The 24,848-nt window shown below is 50.9% G+C and overlaps 1 long non-coding RNA gene across 1 annotated transcript; it reads right to left on the bottom strand.

The window, feature by feature from the left end:
* Positions 1 to 8,093: 8,093 nt before the first annotated feature.
* LOC115640089 lies at positions 8,094 to 24,523 on the bottom strand. The gene is made up of 4 exons (XR_003997807.1): positions 24,317 to 24,523; positions 23,859 to 24,059; positions 22,490 to 22,491; positions 8,094 to 8,104 (listed from the first exon to the last, which is right to left on the bottom strand). It is a non-coding gene; the product is annotated as an uncharacterized LOC115640089 (long non-coding RNA).
* Positions 24,524 to 24,848: the final 325 nt, after the last annotated feature.

The following is a 24,848-nucleotide window of genomic DNA, read 5'->3' as shown; positions in this document are numbered from 1 at the left end:
AACACAGGTCACTCCAGGAGGAGGGAAGCCCCACCCTGCCACCATCCACTCCCTCCGACTGCCCCCCACAGAAACCCCAACACATCCAACTCCCCCCTCTTCTCCCTGTCCCCTGATCACCCCCTCCTGGAACCCTTGCCCCTAACTGCCCCCCAGGACCCCCCCACCAATCTAAGCGCCACTGGTCCTTGTCCCCTAATTGCCTCCTCCTGGGACCCTTGCCCCTAGGAACCCCAACCCCTAATCCTCCCTTCTCCTTGTCCACAACTGCCCTCTCCTGAGACCCCCCCCAACTGGCCCCCAGGACCCCACCCACTACTTGACCCCTGACAAACCCCTGGGACTCCCATGCCTATCCAACCGCTGCCTGTCCCCTGACTGCCCCCACCCCGAACCTCTGACCCATCTAACCTGCCTTTCTCCCTGCCCCCCAAACCTCTGCCCCATCCAACCCTCCCACTCCCTCTCCCTTGACTGCCCCCCTGGAACCCTTACCCCTTCTCCAACCCACCAGCCCCCTTACCACAACTCAAAATTCAGGAGTGCTCAAGCTCAGTTTGGGCAGCTGGTACTTCATTTCTCCCAAATCAAATATACTGATCCACTGTAATTTGCTGTAGAAAAAGTAGGATAAAATTGAGCAAGAAATGCCCCCCAGTGGTTATTAGGACTGGAACTGCTATTTTCAACAGCCATTGCCTTTTTGTTTGTTTGTTTAAAAGGAAGACAGTGATATTGCATTGGCAAATTCCCCATAGAAAGAAAGAGTAGAACAATAGAATAATAAAGGCACCTCAACTGTTCCACTTTACTGCACTTCTATAACCATGTGGGAACCAATCCTGTCTGTGTTTTGTGCACATCCAAAATTCCTCCTGAATGACCTGCCCTGGGAGCGAGTTACCAGTGACCCAGGGTTGCAGCTGAAGGAGGGTGCACGTTGGGGGCGGGTAGAGCCCAGGGTTGGGGCAGCAGGAAGTGTGTGTGGGGGCACTGGTGGGGGGGAAAGGGGGAAGCCTAGCGCTGGAGCGGCAGGGGGTGTTTGTGTGAGGGGAGAGCCCAGGGCTGGGGCAGCAGGCAGGTGCAGGGGGGAACCACAGGGCTAAGACAGAGGGCAGTCAACATTTTTTTTTGCTTGGGGCAGCAAAAAACCTAGAGCCATCCCTGCCCTCAGAGCAGCCTCACACCCTGAGCCCAGGGGAGAATCTCAACTGGTTTGTGCATTTATAACCCTGGGGCCTGAAGCTGATGAGAGAAAGGGAAGTGAGCCATCTTGGAGCTTTCTGATACCACTTGCTGGGAGCGGAGGGAATTGACTGAGCGATGTCCTGGATAATTTTCACCTTGTTCTCTGCCAGGAGGCTCCACTGGAGAGCTCGGGAGTGACTTGATCATGGCAGCACCCTATTTACATATTAAAAGCCGGCATTTTGGGGCCATTGAGGTGCAATGTGAGTACTTTTGGGGTTGGGACCCACATGAGAAGGGATGTGGACAAACTGGAAAGAGTCCAGCAGAGGGCAAAAAAAATGATTAGGGGACTGAGAGACGTGACTTATGAAGACCTACAGGCCATATCCTGTATGTTAAGCTAAGGCAAAGTGAGCATATCTATATTGTGACCTTTTACTCAGAGAGGAAACTCGACCTTTATCATGTTACTTAAATAGATAAGTACCCATGCCTGTCCAAGACCTTTACCTAGACCAATCGACAATGGAGAATGGCATAGGGTTTTTTTCAGTGTTGTACCCACAGATTTAACAGGTACAACACAAGGTAACTTATGTGCATATGTACATGTCATCAACAAGCACAAACATACTAGCCTAGGAAGTAAACGTACCCTAATGCTTTGTGGGTGATGAATGAAATTTGGGCATAGGAGAAAGGATTTCCGGCCCTTGTGCCCTATAAAAGAGGTAACCCACCTCGCTAGAGCACTTTGCTCTATCAGTCTGACTTACTTCCTCCACTCTCTCTCTATGTACTATCAGTAGACTGTACTTGTTCTTAAACTTTAAGTTTCAAGGGAACTAGGCTAAGTTCGGTTTCCCTAAGTTTTTAGTCTTTATTAGGTTTTGATTTTAAGTTTAACATATTCAAGTAAACCCTAAGTAACACCAGCTTTTTCTAAGCACTGCATCTTTCAATTAAGAATTGAGAAACCTGAACTGCAAGGCTGATCCTGTGTCTCTTACCACCAGGTTATCAAGGAAGGCTGTGAGTATATTAACCAAAACTTTGTTGCATATAATGCCATATGTTTCTTATGAATAGCAGTAATGCAAATGTAACTTTGTAACTCAAATTAAATAAAATGTAAGCTAATCAATTAAATTTTCATCAAATTATCCAAATTAATATTATTAGTATACCCTGAATCAGGCTACATGGGACAGAGAGTTGGAGTGCAGAGGGATGAAGGCACTGGCTCTGGGGGTGCAGGCTCTGGGGTGGGGTTAGAATGAGACATTCAGGGTGCAGTACAGGACTCAGGGTTAGGATAGAGAATTGGGCTGTGAATGCTCTCGAATGAGACCAGGAAAAAAAAATTGAGATGCAAGAGAGAAATCAAGCTAGAGCAAAAAGCAGAGAAGAAGTGTGTGATTTGAGCTGCAGAGGGAAGAAAAAACCTCTGCCTGTCCCCTTTCACCAAAGCATCTAAGAACCAGATGAGAGACATCTCTCCCCCACTGCAACAACAATTCCAGTTGACCTGGACTGAGGAAGGAAATCTTCTCCTTTGCAGCACTAGCAAACCTGGACTGGGTCATGAACACCTCTCCCCCTCCAATCTGGTGTTCTTGGCCTGGGACACGGGAGGGGCTCCTCTCTTCTCCATTTGGGACATGGCGGGATGAGAGAAGTGACAGGGCTTTACGGGAAATAATTATTTGCCTGATTCATGTGCAAGTGCTAGTTCTTGTTAACCCAAACAAATGGTGATGCCAGTTTGGAGGGTCTGGGAGCAGTCCCATACCAGGAAGTGGAAGGAAATGTAAATCTGTAGGCTTTGCCAGCTGAGGACTGTCTGATAGCGAAACTCGCTATCCCATCCACCAGCAGCAGTTCTTGGTCTTGAAATGGGCCATCACTGAGAAATTTCGAGACTACTTGTGTGGTGCTCAGTTTCAGGTGTGAACAGAGAACAATCCACTGACTTATGTGTTAACAAGGGCTAAGCTGGATGCTACAAGGCAGAGATGGGTGGCTACTTTTGCTAGCCATAACTTCACATTCAATACCAATGAGTTGGTATAATAGGGATGTGATTTATCAGGACCACCAGTTCTTGACTGGGGGCAGGATGTAAGCCGGGTGAGAATGAACTCTACCCTGACAACTGTTGGTGATCTGTTGTAAAGGCCTTTTGTTGCTGATCTGCATGGTCACACCCACCCCGCATTGCATGATGGGGATGCTTGTCCAAAGGGTCATTTCGGCTGCTGTGGGATCCCCATTCTCTTTCTTATTAGGGCAGGGGTAGTAAAGTGCAGTTATTCCAGTGATATGAATCAAAGACAGTAGAACGGAACTTAGCAGTTCATGATTTTGGGACTCACCTGAACCTACATAAAACTCGTTAGGCAAGGGATATGGGTTCCAAAGCATAGTGAAATAAGAGAGATTGAAAAAGAATGTTTGCAGCTATTGGTTTCTTATGAAATTTTTAAATGTGTATTTTATGTCCTTTGTATCTATCTAGTTTTAAAACAGCTCTTTTTATAATTCTAATACATATTTGGTTCTATGCCACAGGTGTAAAATTATTAATGACTAAATGTAAATTTTTAGACATACATAAGCTGCTGAGCTTTGATCTCATTTCCACACTAAAAGTTGTAAACAACTCCATGGTTGGTGAAAATGTTCCTTACCACTCAGACAGCAAGAAAATTTTGCAGATTGGACTCTGGAAGATCAGCTGTGGGACACAGCTTTTGTGACACACGAACTATCTCTGCAACCAGATTTTTAGTCACAGATCAGCAGGTGGGTTTATGCAAATTCTGGACTCTGGGACCAGAGCTGGGGTAGGACACAATTTTTGTGGCACATGCACCAGCTCTGCAACCAACCTTTGCTACCTCACTCCATAACACCAAACACACAGAAGTCTTTTACCTCTCAGAACCAAAAACATACCCTGAAAAAGACCCAACAGCATAAGCTTAAAGCAAACAACTGCAGCACTAACAACTCAAAAAGATTTAAAAACACTTCTGTCTTTACACACCAGGAACAGCAAAAGGAAAACCATCAGCCACAAAGACAGACCAACAATGACCAAACAACCATCAACATCTACCTCCCACAAGCTTTGGGTGTTTGGAACCCAGACTCCTTAATGGGTGAGTACTTTTCAGGCGAGGGTGAAGATCTCAGGCCTCAAATGCCAGGTACAGTTGCTCTCTCCTTGATCCAAAATGAACAGGAAAATACACTGCATTACTCCTGCACCAATAACAAAGAGACTGGGGATCCCACAGCAGCTGAAATGACCCTTTGGACAAGCACTCCCATCATGCAATCTGGTGTGGGTGGAACCATGCAAATGACATCAGCCTCAAAAGGCCTTTACAACAGATCACCAACAGATGGCAGGGTAGAGTTCATAGCGACCCTGCTTAAACTAGATTGTGGCAAAGATTCAAAAACACTGAACGTTAAAACTCACCAAAGGCGGGTCAATCCATCCTCATCATCATATCCGCTCGTTATACTCCACACCTGAATGTAGCCCTCACATGGACAACATACCCTCCCAACTCAGTGTCTGAACGTTAACCTTTTACCCCCAGTCGGGGCTATTGCAGATTATGTATTCCTTATGCCACCCGATTTTAAACCGAACTAATCTGTAATCTGTACGTTGTGCCCTGATCACCAGAAACTTCTGCGCCTAAACGCTGTATCGTACACTTTTTTTTTCTTTGAACGTCATCTTAATAAAATATCAGAGGGTAGCCGTGTTAGTCTGGATCTGTAAAAGCAGCAAAGAATCCTGTGGCACCTTATAGACTAACAGACGTTTTAGAGCATGAGCTTTCGTGGGTGAATACCCACTTCCTCAGATGCATGTAATGGAAATATAGGAGATCTACATTACTCACTTCACCTCTCTTCAAAGGAAAAAGGACTGTAAGCTGTCTAAACTCCTACCTGCCACATGGGGCCACAACAGTGGTACCCCTAACCCACCCAGCAATATCGTCAATCTATCCAACTACACACTCAGCCCAGAAGAAAAGTCTGTTCTATCTCGGGGACTCTCTTTCTGCCCTGCCACCCCCACCAACATGATACAGTTCTGTGGCGATCTGGAAGCCTACTTTCGCCGTCTCCGACTCAAAGAATACTTCCAGGACAACACTGAACAGTGCACTGATACACGGGTGCCCTCCCACCAACAGCACAAGAAAAAGAACTCCACATGGACTCCTCCTGAGGGTCGAAATGACAGCCTGGACCTATACATTGAATGCTTCCGCCGGCGTGCACAGGCAGAAATCGTGGAACAACAACATCGCTTGCCTCACAACCTAAGTCGTGCAGAACGCAATGCCATCCACAGCCTCAGAAACCACCCTGACATTATCATCAAAGAGGCTGATAAAGGAGGTGCTGTTGTCATCATGAACAGGTCTGACTATCAAAAGGAGGCAGCCAGACAACTCTCCAATACCAAATTCTACAGGCCACTTCCCTCAGATCCCACTGAGGAATACACAAAGAAACTACAGCATCTACTCAGGACACTCCCTACACTAACACCAGAAGAAATCAACATACCCCTAGAGCCCCGACCAGGGTTATTCTATCTACTACCCAAGATCCACAAACCCGGCAATCCTGGACGCCCCATCATCTCGGGCATTGGCACTCTCACTGAAGGACTGTCTGGATATATGGACTCTCTACTCAGACCCTATGCCACCAGCACTCCCAGCTATCTCCGTGACACCACTGATTTCCTGAGGAAACTACAATGCATTGGTGACCTCCCAGAAAACACCATCCTAGCCACCATGGATGTAGAGGCTCTCTACACAAACATCCCACACACAGATGGAATACAAGCTGTCAGGAACACTATCCCTGATGATGCCACAGCACAACTGGCTGCTGAGCTCTGTGCCTTTATACTTACACACAACTATTTCAAATTTGATGACAATATATATCTCCAGATCAGTGGCACTGCTATGGGCACCCGCATGGCCCCACAATATGCCAATATCTTCATGGCTGACCTGGAACAACGCTTCCTCAAGTCTCGTCCACTCACACCTCTTCTCTACCTACGCTACATTGATGACATCTTCATCATCTGGACCCATGGGAAGGAGACTCTGGAAAAATTCCACCATGATTTCAACAGCTTCCACCCCACCATCAACCTCAGCCTGGACCAATCTACACGGGAGGTCCACTTTCTTGACACCACGGTGCAAATAAGTGATGGTCACATTAACACCACCCTATATCGAAAACCCACCGACCGCTATGCCTACCTTCATGCCTCCAGCTTCCATCCCGGGCACATCACACGATCCATTGTCTACAGCCAAGCACTGAGGTACAACCGCATCTGCTCTGACCCCTCAGACAGAGACCAACACCTACAAAATCTCCACCAAGCATTCTCAAAACTACAATACCCACACGAGGAAATAAAGAAACAGATCAACAGAGCCAGACGTGTACCCAGAAGCCTCCTACTGCAAGACAAACCCAAGAGAGAAACCAACAGGACTCCACTGGCCATCACATACAGCCCCCAGCTAAAACCCCTCCAACGCATCATCAAGGATCTACAACCCATCCTGGACAATGATCCCACACTTTCACAGGCCTTGGGTGGCAGGCCAATCCTTGCCCACAGACAACCTGCCAACCTGAAACATATTCTCACCAGCAACTGCACACCACACCGTAATAACTCTAGCTCAGGAACCAATCCATGCAACAAACCTCGATGCCAACTCTGCCCACATATCTACACCAGCAACACCATCACAGGACCTAACCAGATCAGCCACACCATCACTGGTTCATTCACCTGCACATCCACCAATGTAATATACGCCATCATATGCCAGCAATGCCCCTCTGCTATGTACATCGGCCAAACTGGACAGTCTCTACGGAAAAGGATAAATGGACACAAATCAGACATTAGGAATGGCAATATACAAAAACCTGTAGGAGAGCACTTCAACCTCCCTGGCCACACTATAGCAGACCTTAAGGTGGCCATCCTGCAGCAAAAAAACTTCAGGACCAGACTTCAAAGAGAAACTGCTGAGCTTCAGTTCATCTGCAAATTTGACACCATCAGCTCAGGATTGAACAAAGACTGTGAATGGCTTGCCAATTACAGAACCAGTTTCTCCTCTCTTGGTTTTCACACCTCAACTGCTAGAACAGGGCCTCATCCCCCCTGATTGAACTGACCTCGTTATCTCTAGCTTGCTTGCTAGCACACATATATATACCTGCCCCTGGATATTTCCATTACACGCATCTGAGGAAGTGGGTATTCACCCACGAAAGCTCATGCTCTAAAACGTCTGTTAGTCTATAAGGTGCCACAGGATTCTTTGCTGATCTTAATAAAATGTTGACTTTTGTTCGAGATCCCGGCTCCTCTTCCTTTGCAAGGCGTGTGCCTGCAAAGGTTTTAGTCTGCTAAAACAACAAGGGGGGCCGATTCAGCCAGAAGCACTTGCCTGCTGCAGACACGGATCCAAGGCTGAACCTCGTCCCCACCAGCTGAAGGCTTAACTGAGAACAGTTTACCAAGTTCTTCTGTCTCTGGCACTCAGCCACCCAGCTCCCAGTGGGGTCCAAACCCCAAATAGATCCATTTTACCCTACAGACACTGTAAAATCCTGTGACCAGGGCAGCTACCTAGCAGCCTGCGCATCTGCCTGCCAGCGTGAGAGCTCGTAAGGCACTAATCTGGATAGTGCCGGCTGGATAGTACAGCTGTAAAGAGCCAGCAGAGTGGCGCAGCAGAAGTGTTCTAGGCCCATAACCAAGAGGTTGACAGATTGAAACCATCCTCTGCTACCTGTGTGCTTGTTTCTTTTCCCTCTGGGCCTTCCAGCGAGGCAGTGACCAGCACAGCGGCAAGAGGTGGCTGAGGCAGTGGCCTGCCAGGGAGCTCTCTGGCTGCCTGGCCTGAAGGCAAGAGGGAGGTCTGGGCATGGCAAGGGCCTCCTGTTCCAGAATGAGGCTGCTGCTTCATGGTCCCCTTTTCCCACCCTCCCTGGCGGGCTGCCGGAGAACACGAGGGAGGCTCTCGGGGCGCTGGGCAGCGCTGTGTGGCTGTCAGGGGAAAGAGCCGAGGCTACCGACTCGACCTGCCATTGACTCGCGTGGCTCTGCGCGCCGTCAGCTGGGGCGGGCCAGGCTGCGCACGTGACTCAGGCTTGGGCAGCATGGCCGCTCTTTCCTGACGAGGCATGAGGCAGGCGAAGAGCTTTGCACAGCCTACAGAGAAGTGGGAGGGAGGCGTCTTTCAGCCGGTGTGTCTCAGCCAGTGTGTCTCAGCCGCCTCTCCCTTGCCACTTGGGCGGAGGCAGGAAGGGAGCAAAATGTTCCTGGCTGAAAATTTTTGTGCTCCGCCTCAAGGATTAAGCCTGAGCCTCCGGCACAGCTGCTGGGAGATGCGTTTCTGAATGGTATCCAGCACACTCTTTGGGCCACCAGCTGAAAGCACTGAGGCCAAGAGGCAGTAAAATGGGACTTTTGAGGCTCCCTGCAGGCCTCGGGAAAGCAAGGAAGTAGCACAGGCTTATCACCATCCCCAGGTGGGCTCAAACCACCATCCTTTTGGAAAACAGCCAAATGTGCTAACCCATTGCGCCACAGATGGGCAAGCCTATATGAAGCCCAAAAGTTGGGAATCAGCTCAGGGTATGCTCTAGCATATGCATGCAGCTCTTAGACAAGCCACAGCAAGGAACTGGACTGGTATGCAGTGAAAGTTCTGTGGGAAGGAGCCGAAAAGAGCACGGGGGCTGCGGTACAGAGCTTGCACATACTTTCTTTGGCCTGTTTGCTGGGAGAGTTAGTAGGGTGAAATTCTTAGTCACAGGTCAGCAGGTGGGTTTATGCAAATTCTAGACTCTGGGACCAGAGCTGGGGTGGGGGGGTGGGGCAGAATTTTTGTGGCACATGCACCACCTCCGCAACCTCACTCCCTAGCACCACACACACAGCAGCCTTTTACCTCTCAGAACCAAAAACATACCCTGAAAGAGATCCAACGGCATAAGCTTAAGGCAAACGACTGCAGCACTAATAACAACAAAGAAATCGAATGGCATAACCCTAACCCTAAGGTGGTGGGGCTCCTCATGGTTGTGTGTTCCACACTTTGATCTCACCCACCATGTATCAAGTGTGAATTTCTCAGGCACTAGAATAGCCTTAACATGGAATTATAGACATTCTTCTTGGGCATCCTGACTTTATCTTGCCACTCAGAGAAGCTGCTGTAACATGCAAACTCTGTAGATTCTTTAGGGCTAACCCTAGCAAAACAGCCAGGATCCCTTGCTTATGCTTAGAAGGTGTGCGGTCTCCCTGAATCCAAGCAGCATCTGGGTGGGGACAACAGTTTCTTCCTGACAGGGATTTTTATTCCATTCCCCGAGAGCTCAAGCTGATGGGGGCAAGTGTTTGTGCAGGTCTTTGCCTCCTCCTGGGTGTGTGAGGGGGAACAATCAACCAGGTCTTTCGTCCACGGATAATTCACAGTGCCTTGTCTGATGTCTCAGTCAGGGCCTTCTCTTGTTGGAAAGGAGATGACACCTCTTCTGGTAAATTAGCGTTTCACACTTGGTAATGCTTCTCTCCTGACTGGTGGCAGGGTGGCATCAAGGGGGTTTACAGCTTTAGTGCCAACGCTTATATATCACTTTACAACATGGGCTACGGCTATTATAGGTGAAAATAATGCATGCAGCAACTCACGAGCTTGTCATAAACTCTAAACACTAAACACATTTTTATAAATCTAAGGCCTGTTTTAACAACAGTAACAAACAGGTGAGAAAGACTAGGTTGAAGCCATGCGTTTGATACTTTTCAGTAAGGCCTAGAGGCCTTGGTATGAGCTGGCAGCTGGTCTGCCAGTGTCAGAAGAGGATCTTCCCTCTTTTGTCCCCAGGTGTCTGTACTGGGAGCAGTACTGTTCAACTTAGTCATAAATGATCTGGGGAAAGGGGTAAACAGTGAGGTGGCAAAATTTGCAGATGATACAAAATTGCTCAAGATAGTTAAGTCCCAGGTAGCCTGCAAAGAGCCACAAAGAGATCTCACAAAACTGGGTGACAGGACAACCAGATGGCAGATGAACGTCGGTGCTGTTAAGTGCAAAGTAATGCACATTGGAAAACATAATTCCAACTATCCCTATAAAATGATGGGGTCTAAATTAGCTGTTACCACTCGAAAAAGAGATCTGGGAGTCGTTGTGGAGAGCTCTCTGAAAACATCCACTCAATGTGCAGCGGAGTGTTGGGAATCATTAAGAAATGGATAGGTAAGAAGACAGAAACTATCATATCGCCTCAATATCAATCCATGGTACGCCGACATCTTGAATACTGCATGCTGATGCCGTCGCCCCAATCTCAAAAAAGATCTACTGGAATGGGAAAGATTCAGAAAAGGACAAGAAAGATGATGAGGGGATATGGACCAGCTTCCATCTAAGAAGAGATTAATAAGATTGGGACTTTTCATCTTGGAAAAGAGACGACTAAAGGGGGATAAGACGGAGGTCTATAAAACCATGATCAGTGTGGAAAAAGTAAATAAGTAAGAAAAAAAAGCTGTGGATTTTCGACGGCAGCTCAACCACACTGCTTCTTCTGCGGCAGTTCGGCGGTGAGTCCTCCCTCCTTTCCTCTTTGGTAGATATTTGGTGGCAGCTCAAAGACTAAGACAGGGAATGGGGGACCCACCGCCGAAATTCCACTGAAGACCCAGACGTGCTGCCCCGATACCAGACAGGCTGCCCCTTTGAATTGGCTGCTCCAAGCACCTGCGTGCTAGGCTGGCGCCTGAAGCCAGCCCTGCTCGCATGACAAGCAGGGGCTGGTTGAGAGCGTGGCGGGGTAGGGAGATGACATCTCCTCTAATAGCGGGGCCCTTTCAAAGCAAGGGCAGCATCTCCCCACAGTAGCACAGACTCACCTACTCCTCCTGCTTTCTCCTGACACCAGCACCAGCCTTCCCGGCACCGCCTCATGGCAGCATCTGCTTCCAGACTCGCACCAGAAATGGGAAGTCTGGGTCGGGCCTGGCAGCAGCTGTCAGGAAATGGAAGCAGGAGACACTACCAACCCCATGGTGCCATAGGGTTTTCAGGTGGGGTGCCCTCCCCAGGGTTGGGCTCCAGGGGATGTTTGGCATCTTAAGGGACTGTGGGGGGAGGCTTGGAGAAGGTTTGAAGACCAACAGTGAAGGGGAAGTTGGACACTGGCCAGAATAGCAGAGAGACAAGGCAGGTGAGGTGATACCTGTTACTGGACCAGCTTTGGAGTCACACAGGGTCTTCTTCATGGAAGCGAAAGGTGCTCAGAGCATCACACTTCAATAGAAGGTGGAACGCTCTGCCCCAAACACCAGACATTCCCCTATTTCCTGGAACAGAGGGGCTGTCCCCACTGTCCTGTAAACAGCCCCACTGTCATGTAACCCAGAGGTGGCTGCATCTTAGCACCAAGACACCAGTGGTCACTGCTCCAGAGGAGATGGTACATACAGGCCACTGCCCTATGTGGCCACCAGACGTCACAGACTGTGCACAGTCTTAGCTGGCCCCACACGTTACTGCCCCAAGAGGTGAGGTACACACAGGCTACTACTCAAACTGGGCACCTTGGGTCACTGCAGCAATGGTTGGGGGGGATACAGGCAGGGAACTGCCGCACATGGCCACCAGGTGGCACGGCTGCAATGGTGCTGGTGGGGGGGAGATGATAAATGGGCCACTGCCTGAAGTGGCCACTACCACAATGGCGTGGGGAGAGGCGGAGGGAGATAGCAATAGGGCACTGCCACACCAGGGCACCACAGGGAGGTCACTGCTCCAATTAGTAGAGATACACATCGGGTAGTGCCCCAACTGGGGGCCCTACCCCAGAGAGAGAGAGGGGGCTGGGAAGAGAAGAGGAAATCAAAGGCCACTGCCTCACTTAGCCATCGGGGTCACTACCTACATAGGGGACACACACACACAGGGCACTGCCCACCTGACCAGCAGGGGTCACTGCCCCAATTGGGGGATCCACAGAGGGTATTGCCCCATGGGAATGCCAGGGATCAGTGCCTGCCATACCTGGCACAGGGGTAGAGGGGATAGGGTGACCAGATGTCCTGATTTTATAGGGACAGTCCCGATATTCGGGACTTTTTCGTATATAGGTGCCTATTATCCTCCACCCCATCCCAATTCTTCACACTTTCTATCTGGTCACCCTGGGTATGGGGGGGGGGGAGAGGGGGCTACACAAAAGGCACTGCCATACTTGGCCACCAGTGCACATCCCTAGTGGGGGAGTGATACACACCAGAAGCAGGGCTCACTGCCACAAAGGGCTTGGAAGATACCCTGGGCACTGCTTGACACAGCCACCCAGGCACCCTGCCACCTTGGGGGAGGTGAGGAATACACCTTGGGCACTGACTCCTCTGGCTACCAGTGGTCACAGGCCCAATGCAGGGGTTGGGGGGAGTAAATACACACAGGGGATTGCCCCACCTGGGCAACACGAGTCACCGAGATGAGAGTGGGATATGCAGAGGGCCCTGCCCCAATGGCTGATATACATACAAGGCCCTGCCTCACCTACCCACCAGCGCTCACAGGCATAATGGCAGTAGTGGGGTCACACAGACAACCGATCTCAGTAGCCACGAGGGGTCACTGCAGCAATGCTAGGGGGGATACATGCCAGGCATTGCTGCCCCTCGCCACCAGGAGTCACTGCTCCTACAAGAAGGCACCTACAGGACACTCCCGTGCCTGGCCAGCAGGGGTCACTATCACTGGGGAGGGGCTATGGGGAAGCGGAGAAAGAGCAACTAACTGCAGTGGGGAAAATCATAATCTACCAGGGAGAAAGAACGGACAACCAGGGCTTCGGCTTCAACCCTCCTCCCATTCTGCCATCACAGCTACAATTAGAAATCTGAGCCCGGGGCTCACACCTGGTTGTCTCCCCAATCCTAGGCCCTGTCCAGCATGTCTCCCTCCACAAAAGTTACCTGGCCTCATCTTACACTTCATCTTCATACTGCTCTTCTCCTTCCCAGAGCTCCTGCTCTGCTCCTCAGACCTGTCTGTCTCAGCTCTGCAGACAGAGGGGAAGGGGCATGATGGGAACACACACGCCCCATTCCAGACACCACACAGCATCCACAGGGCTACCAAAACACCTCATCTTCGGCCAAAACCACACCTCACCCCGAGGGAGCAAAAAACCATTGTGAGCACAGCACACACAAGACAGGAAAAGATTAACACCCACACCCAACCCAGCCAAAGTGGGAGCTTCCTCACCTTCCCGGCCACAGGTCCATGGGGCTCATGGATGGAGAAGTTTGCTGGGCTGTGGGGGTCCCTGAAGAACTAGCTCAGCATGTGAATGACTGGGATGTATGTGGAGGCCTGACTGTAGGTTGGGGTGTCCAGAAGGCTACCTAAGGGAAGGGAATAGGGGGATTAGGGATAGAGGAAGAGTGGCATTACCAAGGTGCATTGTGGGAATGTGGGATTTAGAGAGCCCAGAGTGGATGGGTGTTGGTGGGTTGGACGACCCCACAGTGGTTGAAAAGGGGAACCTGGAAGGTTTGGGTGTAGCAGAGATTGAAGATGAGGAACCTCACACCCTGGGGATGGACTGGGGGAGTCGGGGGGTGGGAAAGTGGGGCCCAGCAATGAGAAATGGGTTGGAGGCAATTAGGGGTGGGGCGCTGAGGGCGGGGATGGGGGGAGGAGGAGGAAGGTGGCGGGGTGCTGAGGACGGGGCGAGGAGGAGGTCGGGGCGAAGGGAAAGGGCAGGTAGAGCGTACACGATGCTGGAGGGGATGCTGGGGGCTGAGGGATCCCCACAGATGGGGGTGGGGCTAGCGAGAGGGTCACAACAGATGAGGGGACACTTGGGGGGGCTTGAAGGGGCTGCTGGGGCCCTACAGAGGGAGAGGAGGGGGCGGTGCTGGCAGGAGAGTCACAGCAAACGGGGGGGACACTGGGGGGCAGGTTGGGGGAGATTGAAGGCCCCGCGGCCCCAGGCTGCCGCTTGTGGGGCTGCTGCCAGACTGCTCAGCCCCCCCCACCTGTTGCCCCCCCAGGCCCAGTGGGGGGTGGGGTGCAGCCCTTTCACTCCGCGCTGCCTGTGCCCCCCCCCCCGGCTCCCACCGAAGCAGGACCTGGCACTTCAGCAGTGGGTTCCGCTTCAATGGTAATTAGAATCAAAACCTAATAAACAAAGAATAACAACTTAGGGAAACCGAACTTAGCCTAGTTCCCTTGAAACTTAAAGTTTAAGAACAAGTACAGCCTACTGATAGTACATAGAGAGAGAGGGAGGAAATAAGTCAGAATGATAGAGCAAAGTGCTCTAGCGAGATGGGTTACCTCTTTTATAGGGCACAAGGGCCGGAAATCCTTCCTCCTATGCCCAAATTTCATTCCTTACCCACAAAACAGTAGGGTACGTTTACTTCATAGGCTAGTATGTTTGTGCTTGTTGATGACATGTACATATGCACATGTTACCTTGTGGTGTACCTGTTAAATCTGTAGGTATAACACTGAAAAAGCCCTATGCCATTTTCCATTGTCGATTGGTCTAGGTAAAGGTCTTAGACACACATGGAAGGACCCAGGCGGGATGGTGCCTGTAGCCTCTGTTTGCCAGAAGCTGGGAATGGGCAATAGGGGATGGATCACTTGATGATTCCCTGCTCTGTTCATTCCCTCTGGGGTACCTGGCACTGGCCACTGTCAGAAGACAGGAGGATACTGGGCTAGATGGACTTTCCATCTGAACCAGTCTGGCCGTTCTTATGTCTCCCTTGGAGCAGCAGTGACACCCAGTGGACAGTCAGAGTAATGCATAAGTAATGCACAGAAGGTTTTTACTTGGAGCAGCAGTGACACCTCGTGGTAATTCAGGGTAATGCACAGAAGGTGTTTCCCTTGATACAGCAGTGACACCCACTGGTCAGGTGGCATAATGCACAGCATGTGTCTGCACTCTATCAGCAGTGACACCCACGGACCAGTCACGGTAAGGCAAATAAATAGGTAATTTGATTCTAAAGTTTAACATATTCTAGTAAACCCTAAGTAACACCAGCTTTTTCTAAGCACTGCATCTTTCAATTAAGAATTGAGAAACCTGAACTGCAAGGCTGGTCCTGTGTCTCTTACCATCAGGTTATCAAGGAAGGCTGTGAGTATATTAACCAATACTTTGTTGCATATAATGCCATATGTATCTTCTGAATAGCAGTAATGCAACTGTAACTTTGTAACTCAATTAAATTAAATTAAATGTAAGCTAATCAATTAAATTTTCATCAAATTATCCAAATTAATATTATTAGTATACCCTAAATCAGGCTACATGGGACAGAGAGTTGGAGTGCAGAGGGATGAAGGCACTGGCTCTGGGGAAGCAGACTCTGGGGTGGGGTTAGAATGAGACATTGAGGGTGCACTAGAGGACTCAGGGTTAGGATAGAGAATTGGGCTGTGAATGCTCTGGAATGAGACCAGGAAAGAGAAAATTGAGATGCAAGAGAGAAATCAAGCTGGAGCAAAAAGCAAAGAAGCGTGCAATTTGAGCTCCAGAGGGAAGAAAAAAACTTTTGCCTGTCCTCTCTTACCAAAGCATCTACGAACTAGATGAAAGACATCTTTCCCCCACTGTAACAACAATTCCAGTTGATCTAGACTGAGAAAGGAACTCTTCTTCTCTGCAACACTAACAAGCCTGGACTGAGTCAGGAACACCTCATCCCCCCACCCCCTCTGGTGTTCCTGGCCTGGGACATGGGAGGGGCTCCTCTCTTCTCCATTTGGGACATGGCGGGATGAGAGAAGTGACAGGGCTTTACAGGAAATCATTATTTGCCTGATTCATGTGCAAGTCCTAGTCCTTGTTAACCCAAACAAACCGTTTCTGCTGCATGCTGATGCCAGTTTGGAGGGTCTGGGCGCAGTCCTGTACCAGGAAGTGGAAGGAAATGTAAATCGGTAGGCTTTGCCAGCTGAGGACTGTCTGATAGCGAAACTCGCTATCCCATTCCACCAGCTGCAGTTCTTGGTCTTGAAATGGGCCATCACTGAGAAATGTTGAGACTACTTATGTGGTGCTCATTTTCAGGTGTGGACAGTGAACAATCCACTGACTTATGTGCTAACAAGGGCCAAGCTGGATGCTACAAGGCAGAGATGGGTGGCAACTTTTGCTAGCCATAACTTCGCATTCAATACCAATGAGTTGGTATAATAGAGAATGTGATTTATCAGGACCACCAATTCTTGGCTTGGGGGAGGATGTAAGCAGGGTGAGAATGAACTCTACCCTGCCATCTGTTGTTGATCTGTTGTAAAGGCCTTTTGAGGCTGATGTCATTTGCATGGTTCCACCCACCCCAGATTGCACGATGGGGGTGCTTGTCCAAAGGATCATTTCGGCTGCTTTGGGATTCTCTGTCTCCTTCTTATTAGGGCAGGGATAATAAAGTGCAGTTATTCCGGTGACATGAATCAAGGACAGTAGAATGGAACTTAGCGGTTCATGATTTCGGGACTCAACCGAATCTACATAAATTTTGTTAGGCAAGGGACATGGGTTCCAAAACATGGTGAAATAAGAGAGATTGCAAAGGAATATTTGTACTTAGTGCTGTAGATTTTGTGTGAAATCTCTAAATGCACATTTTATGTCCTTTGTGTTTCTCCAGCTTAAAAATAGTTTTTTTGTACTTCTGATCAATATTTAGTTCTATGCATAGATAAAAGTGGTTAGTGGCTAAATGCAGTTTTTAGGCATTTCTGAACTGCTGGGTTGTGATCTTTTTTCCATCGTGAAAACAACTCCATAGTTTGGGAGAAGTCTTCCCCACCACTCAGACAGCAAAAAATTTTGCAGATTGGAGTCTGGGAGTTAAGCTGTGGGGAATAGCTTTTGTGACACACTCTGAAACCAGATTTTTAGTCACAGGTCAGCAGGTGGGTTTATCACTTTTACCCTGTAGACGCTGTAAAATCCTGTGACCAGGACAGGTGCCTAGCAGCCTGTGCATCTACCTGCCAGTGTGACAGCGCATAAGACACTAATCCAGATAGTGCCGGCTGGGTGGCAGGCTTATGAACAGCAAGCAGAGTGGCGCAGTGGAAGCGTGCTGGGCCCATAACCCAGAGGTAGATGGATTGAAACTATCCTCTGCTATGTGTGCATTTGTTTTTTTTCCTTCTGGGCCTTCCAGTGAGGCGGTGACCAGCAGAGTGGCAAGAGGTGGCTGAGGCGGCAGCCTGCCAGGGAGCTCCCTGGCACCTCTGGCTGCCTGGGCTGAAGGCAAGAGGGAGGTCTGGGCGTGGCAAGGGCCTCCTGTCCCAGAATGAGGCCGCAGTGCTTCCTGGTCCCCTTTTCCCACCCCCCCGGCGGGCTGTGGGAGAACACGAGGGAGGCTCTCGGGGTGCTAGGCAGTGCTGTGTGGCTGTCAGGGGAAAGAGCTGAGGCTACCGACTCGACCTGCCGTTGGCTCGCGTGGCTCTGCACGCCATCAGCCGGGGAGGGCCAGGCTGCGCACGTGACTCAGGCTTGAGCAGCATGGCTGCTCTTTCCTGATGAGGCATGAGGCACGCCAAGAGCTTTGCACAGCCTACAGGGAAGTGGGAGGGAGGCGTCTTTGAGCAGGCGTGTCTCGTCCCCTTCTTCCTTGCCGCTTTGGCGGAGGTGGGAAGACAGCAAAATGTTACAGGCTGAAAGTTTTTGTGCTCGGCCTCGAGGATTAAGCCTGAGCCTCCGGCACGGCTGATGGGAGACGGGTTTCTGAATGGCATCCAGCACGCTCTGTGGGCCACCAGCTGAAAGCACTGAGGCCAAGAGGCAGCAAAATGGGACTTTGGAGGCTCCCTGCAGGCCTCGGGGAAGCAAAAAAACAGCACAGGCTCAGGGTGGGCTTGAACCACCAGCCTTTCGGTTAACAGCCAAACACACTGACCCATTGCATCACAAAGACACACATGGGCAAGGCTGTATGGAGCACAAAAGTGGGGAATAAGCTCAGGGTACGCTCTAGCATATGCATGTAGCTCTTAGACAAGCAACAGCAAGGAACTGGACTGGTATGCAGTGAAAGTTCTGTGGGAAGGAACCGAAAAGAGCACGGGGGCTGCGGTACAGCGCTTGCATACACTTTCTTTGGCCTGTTTTGCTGGAAGAGTTAGCAGGGCAAAATTCTTAGTCACAGGTCAGCGGGTGGGTTTATGCAAATTCTGGCCTCTGGGACCAGAGCTGGGGTGTGGGGGGCCAGGCCCCCACAACTTTTGTGGCACATGCACCACCTCTGCAATCAACCTTTGCTACCTCACTCCCTAGCACCACACACAGAGCAGCCTTTTACCTCTCAGAACCAAAACGTACCCTGAAAGAGATCGAATGGCATAAGCTTAAGGCAAACGACTGCACCACTAACAACAACAAAGAGATAGAATGGCATAACCCTAACCCTAACCCAAAGGCAGTGGGGCTCCTCATGGCTGTTTGTTCCACGCTTTGATCTCACTCACCATGTATCAAGTATGAGTTTCTCAGGCCCTAGAATAGCCTTAACATGGAGTCATAGACATTCTCCTTAGTCATCCTGACATTATCTTACCACTCAAGTGTAGTAGAATCTGCAAACTCTGTATGTTCTTTAGAGCTAACCCTAGGAAAACAGCCAGGATCCCTTGCTTATGCTTAGAGGGTGTGCGGTCTCCCTGAAGTCTAACCAGCATCCGGGGTAGGGACAACAGTTTCTTCCTGACAGAGATTTTTATTCCATTCCCCCAGAGCTCAAGCTGATGGGGGCAAGTGTTTGTGCAGGTCTTTGCCTCCTCGTGGGTGTATGAGGGGGAGCAATCAACCAGGTCTTTTGTCCACCGATGATCCACCGTGGCTTGCCTGATGTCTCAGTCAGGGCCTTCTCTTGCTGGAAAGATTACGCCTCTTCTGGTAAACTAGCATTTCACACTTAGTAATGCTTCTCTCCTGACTGGTGGCAGGGTGGCGGCAAGGGGGTTTACAGCTTTAGTGCCAATGCTTATATATCACCTTACAACATGGGCTACGGCTATTATAGGTGAGAAGAATGCATGCAGCAACTCACGAGCTTGTCATAAACTCTAAATACTAAACACATTTTTATAAATCTAAGGCCTGTTTTAACAACAGTAACAAACAGGTGAGAAAGACTAGGTTCCAGCCATGCGTTTGTCACTTTTCAGTAACGCCTGGGGGCCTTGGTATGAGCTGGCACCTGGTCTGCCAGTGTCAGAAGAGGATCTTCCCTCTCTTGTCCCCAGGTGTCTGTACTGGGAGCAGTACTGTTCAACTTATTCATAAATCATCTGGGGAAAGGGGTAAACAGTGAGGTGGCAAAATATGCAGATGATACAAAATTGCTCAAGATAGTTAAGTCTCAGGCAGACTGCTAAGAGCCATAAAGAGATCTCACAAAACTGGGTGATGACCCAACCAAATGGCAGATGAACATCGGTGCTGTTAAGTGCAAAGTAATACACATTGGAAAACATAATCCCAACTATCCCTATAAAACGATGGGGTCTAAATTAGCTGTTACCACTCGAGAAAGAGATCTGGGAGTCATTGTGGATAGTTCTCTGAAAACATCCACTCAATATGCAGCCGAGCGTTGGGAATCATTAAGAAAGGGATAGGTAAGAAGACTGAAACTATCATATCGCTTCAATAACAATCCATGGTACGCCCACATCTTGAATACTGCATGCTGATGCCATCGCCCCAATCTCAGAAAAGATCTATTGCAATGGGAAAGATTCAGAAAAGGACAACAAAGATGATGAGGGGATATGGACCAGCTTCCGTCTAAGAAGAGATTCATAAGATTGGGACTTTTCATCTTGGAAAAGAGACGACTAAAGGGGGATAAGACGGAGGTCTATAAAATCATGACCGGTGTGGAGAAAGTAAATAAGAAAGAAAAGAAAAGCTGTGGCTCTTCGGCAGCAGCTCAACCACACTGCTTCTTCTGTGGCAGTTCGGCGGCGAGTCCTCCCTCCCTTCCTCTTTGGTAGACATTTGGTGGCAGCTCAAAGACTAAGACAGGGAATGGGGGACCCGCCGCCAAATTTCCGCAAAAGACCCAGACGTGCTGCCCCGATACTGTACAGGCCGCCCCTTTGAATTGGCTGCTCCAAGCACCTACTTGCTACACTGGTGCCTGGAGCCAGCCCTGCTCCCGTGACAAGCAGGGGCTGGTGCAGAGCACGGCAGGGCAGGGAGATGACATCTCCTCTAATAGCAGGATACTTTCACAGCAAGGGCAGCACCTCCCCGCAGTAGCACAGACCCACCTACTCCTCCTGCTTTCTCCGGACACCAGCACCACCCTTCCCGGCACCGCCTCATGGCAGCATCTGCTTCCAGACTCGCACCAGAAATGGGAAGTCTGGGCCGGGCCTGGCAGCAGCTGTCAGGAAATGGAAGCAGGAGACATGACCACTCCCGTTGTGCTGTGGGGCCCATCCTGGCTGATGGAAGATGGAGGCAGTGGACACTGCCACTCCCATGGCACCGTAGGGTTTTCAGGTGGGGTGCCCCCCCAGGGTTGGGTTCCAGGAGAGGTTTGGTGTGTTACGGGATTGACGGGGGGTTGCTTGGAGGAGGTTTGAAGACCAACAGCAAAGGGGAAGTTGGACAGTTGCCAAAAAACCAGGGAGACAAGGCAGGTGAGGTGATACCTGTTACTGGACCAGCTTTGAAGTCACACAGGGTCTTCTTCATGCAGGGGAAAGGTGCTCAGAGCATCAAAGTTCAGTAGAAGGTGGAACGCTCTGCCCCAAACACCAGACATTCACCTACTTCCTGGAACAGGGGGGCTGTCCCCACTGTCCTGTAAACAGCCCCACCATGTAACCCAGAGGTGGCTGCATCTTAGCACCAAGACACCAGTGGTCACCGCTCCAGAGGAGATGGTACATACAGGCCACTGCCCTACGTGGCCACCAGACGTCACAGACTGTGCACTGTCTTAGCTAGCCCCACATGTTACTGCCCCAAGAGCTGAGATACACACAGGCTACTACTCAAACTGGGCACCTGGGGTCACTGCACCAATGGTTGGGGGGGATACAGGCAGGGCACTGCCGCACATGGCCACCAGGTGGCACTGCTGCAATGGTGCTGGTGGGGGGGAGATGATAAACAGGCTACTGCCTGAAGTGGCCACTACCACAATGGCATGGAGAGAGGGGGAGGGAGATACCAATAGGGCACTGCCACACCAGGGCACCACGGGGAGGTCACTGCTCCAATTAGGAGAAATACACATCGGGTAGTGCCCCAACTGGTGGTCCTACACCGGGGGGGGGCTGGGGAGAGAAGAGAAAATCAAAGGCCACTGCCTCACTTAGCCATCGGGGTCGCTACCTAAATAGGGGACACACACACACACAGGGCACTGCCCTACCTGACCAGCAGGGGTCACTGCCCCAATTGGGGGATATACAGACGGTATTGCCCCACAGGGATGCCAGGGATCAGTGCCTGCCATACCTGGCACGCGGGTATAGGGGATAGGGTGACCAGATATCTCGATTTTATAGGGATAGTCCCGATATTCGGGGCTTTTTCTTATGTAGGTGCCTATTAGTCTCCACCCTGACCCGATTCTTCACACTTTCTATCTGGTCACCCTGGGGGGCAGGGAGAGGAGGCTACACAAAAGGCACTGCCATACTTGGCCACCAGTGCACATCCCTAGTGGGGGAGTGATACACACCAGAAGCAGGGCTCACTGCCACAAAGGTGTTGGAAGATACCCAGGGCACTGCCTGACACAGCCACCCAGGCACCCTGCCACCTTGGGGAAGGTGAAGAATACAGCTTGGGCACTGACTCCTCTGGCTACCAGTGGTCACAGGCCCAATGCAGGGGTTGCGGGGAGTAAATACACACAGGGACTGCCCCACCTGGACAACACGAGTCACTGAAATGAGCGTGGGATACGCAGAGGGCTCTGCCCCAATGGCTGATATACATACAGAGCCCTGACTCACCTACCCACCAGCGCTCACAGGCACAATGGAAGTAGTGGGGGTCACACAGGCAACTGACCTCAGTTGCCACCAGGGGTCTCTGCAGCAATGCTACGGGGGATACATGCAAGACATTGCTGCCCCTCGCCACCAGGAGTCACTGCTCCTATAAGAAGGCACCTACAGGACACTCCCGTGCCTGGCCAGCAGGGGTCACTATCGCTGGGGAGGGGCTATGGGGAAGCAGAGAAAGATCAACTAACTGCAGTGGGGAAAATCATAATCTACCGGGGAGAAAGAACGGATTCTGCTAGGACGTCGCACCAACTCCGGCCAGGCTGGATACCAGCAATTCGGGGCTGGAGCAGCTCCAGCTAGAGGTTGGGCAGAGACAGGTGACCTCGGTTTCTGCGCTGAGCAAGCTGCTTTGGCAGCGAGGAGGGACAAGGAACCCCCCGGCCAGGGAATTGCTGCCCAAGGAGGGGGAGATTTGCGGCAGTCTTTCGAGTAGCTGGTTCAGCGGCTGTGAGCCAGATGCTTCTCCCTGCCTGAGCTCTCCAGGAGCACATTACGCACAGGTGTGTGCTGGATGTAGGCACCAGTGTAACAACAGGGCCAGACTCTGCTGAGTGCTGCCTGCGAGAGACAGGGGCAGAGTCTGATGGGCAGATGGGGGCAGGAGATCACAGAGCCAGCGGCCATGAGCTGAACCCATCACAAGTCCAGCCTGTGACATCACCATCCATCCCTGCAGCTCTCCATCTGTCCCGCTGTCCGTCTAACTCTCAACCTCCCATCCGTCCCCAATGTATGCCACACACTCCCCTTCACCCATCTGCCTCACACACACATCTATTTCCTCATGTATCCTGCTGTCCCTCTGATTGTCCCTGCAGTGCACAGCACAAAGACGCATAGTGGACCCTGAGCGAGGCTTTTGGGTGATGCAGTAATGGAGATAGCGGGTGATAAGGGGTATCTCTAATCCCAGACCCACTTCTCCTCTGCCCAAAGCCATGACCGCAAGCGCACCCCTCTCAGTCTCAGACCTCATAGCCCCAAAGACATGAATGGCCACTCACACTGTGACCCAGTTACAGCAATGAGGTCTTCCCAAAGATAGGGGGTGAGAGAAGCAACCCCCTTATCCTGGCAGGCAGGACACATCCTTCCCAGTATGGCAGAGATCCTGCCTGTGGACAGATAGACCCAGCAGAGCCCATAGGAGACTAGGGGAGGGGGAGCAGAGGAAGAGAATGCAGGAAACTGAACATGACAGATGTCCATGAAAGGAGAGAGAGAGAGTTTGAGTGAAAGTTGGTCAACACAGAGAGAGAAACCTAGGAGGAAGAAAGAAATTCAGAACAGGGAGTCACCCTCATGGATCCAACTTTCTGCTAGTGAACACACACCACTCCTGGCCAGAGAGATGATCAGCCCTCGCAAATGACAACATCATCTCCCTTGAAGCACCTGGTTGTCTCCCCAATCCTTGGCGCTGTCCAGCCTGTCTCCCCCCACAGAAGTTACCTGGCCTCATCTTAGACTCCATCTTCATATTGCTCTTCTCCTTCCCAGAGCTCCTGCTCTGCTCCTCAGACCTGTCTGTCCTCAGCTCTGCAGGCAGAGGGGAAGGGGCATGATGGGAACACACACGCCCCATTCCAGATACCACTCAGCATCCACAGGGCTACCAAAACACCTCATCTTCGGCCAAAACCACACCCCACCCTGAGGGAGCAAAAACCTTTTGTGAGTACAGCACACACAAGACAGGAAAAGATTAACTTGGGGGGGAGGAATAGCTCAGTGGTTTGAGCATTGGCCTACTAAACCCAAGGTTGTGAGATCAATCCTTGAGGGGACCATTTGGGGATGGGTCCTGCTTTAAGCAGGGGGTTGGACTAGCTGATCACTGGAGGTCCCTTCCAACCCTAATATTAAAAAAAAAAAAACACACAGCCCAGCCAAAGTGGGAGCTTCCTCACCTTCCTGTCCATGGGGCTCATGGATGGAGAAGTTTGCTGGGCTGTGGGGGTCCCTGAAGAACTAGCTCAGCATGTAAATGAGTGGGATGTATGAGGAGGCCTGACTGTGGGTTGGGGTGTCCAGGAGGACCTGAGGGAAGGGAATAGGGGGATTAGGGACAGAGAAGAGTGGCATTACCAAGGTGCATTGTGGGAATGTGGGATTTAGAGAGCCCAGAGTGGGGATGGATGTCAGCGGGTTGGATGACCTCACAGTGGTTGAAAAGGGGAACCTGGCAGGTTTGGGTGGTAGCAGAGATTGAAGATGAGGAACCTCACATCCTGGGGATGGACTGGGGGAGTGGGAAAGTGGGGCCCAGCAATGAGAAATGGGTTGGAGACAATTAGGGATGGGGCGCTGAGGACACGGAGAGGGATGGCGGGGGAGGAGGACACGGGTGTGGGATGCTGAGGAGGAGGTTGGGGCGAAGGGAAAGGCCAGGTAGAGTGTACACAATGGGGGAGGGGATGCTGGGGGCTGAGGGATCCCCAC

The sequence above is a fragment of the Gopherus evgoodei genome, unplaced genomic scaffold (genome assembly GCF_007399415.2).
Source record: "Gopherus evgoodei ecotype Sinaloan lineage unplaced genomic scaffold, rGopEvg1_v1.p scaffold_198_arrow_ctg1, whole genome shotgun sequence".
Taxonomy (NCBI): Eukaryota; Metazoa; Chordata; order Testudines; family Testudinidae; genus Gopherus; species Gopherus evgoodei.
This window is presented reverse-complemented; position numbering and strand designations above follow the sequence as displayed.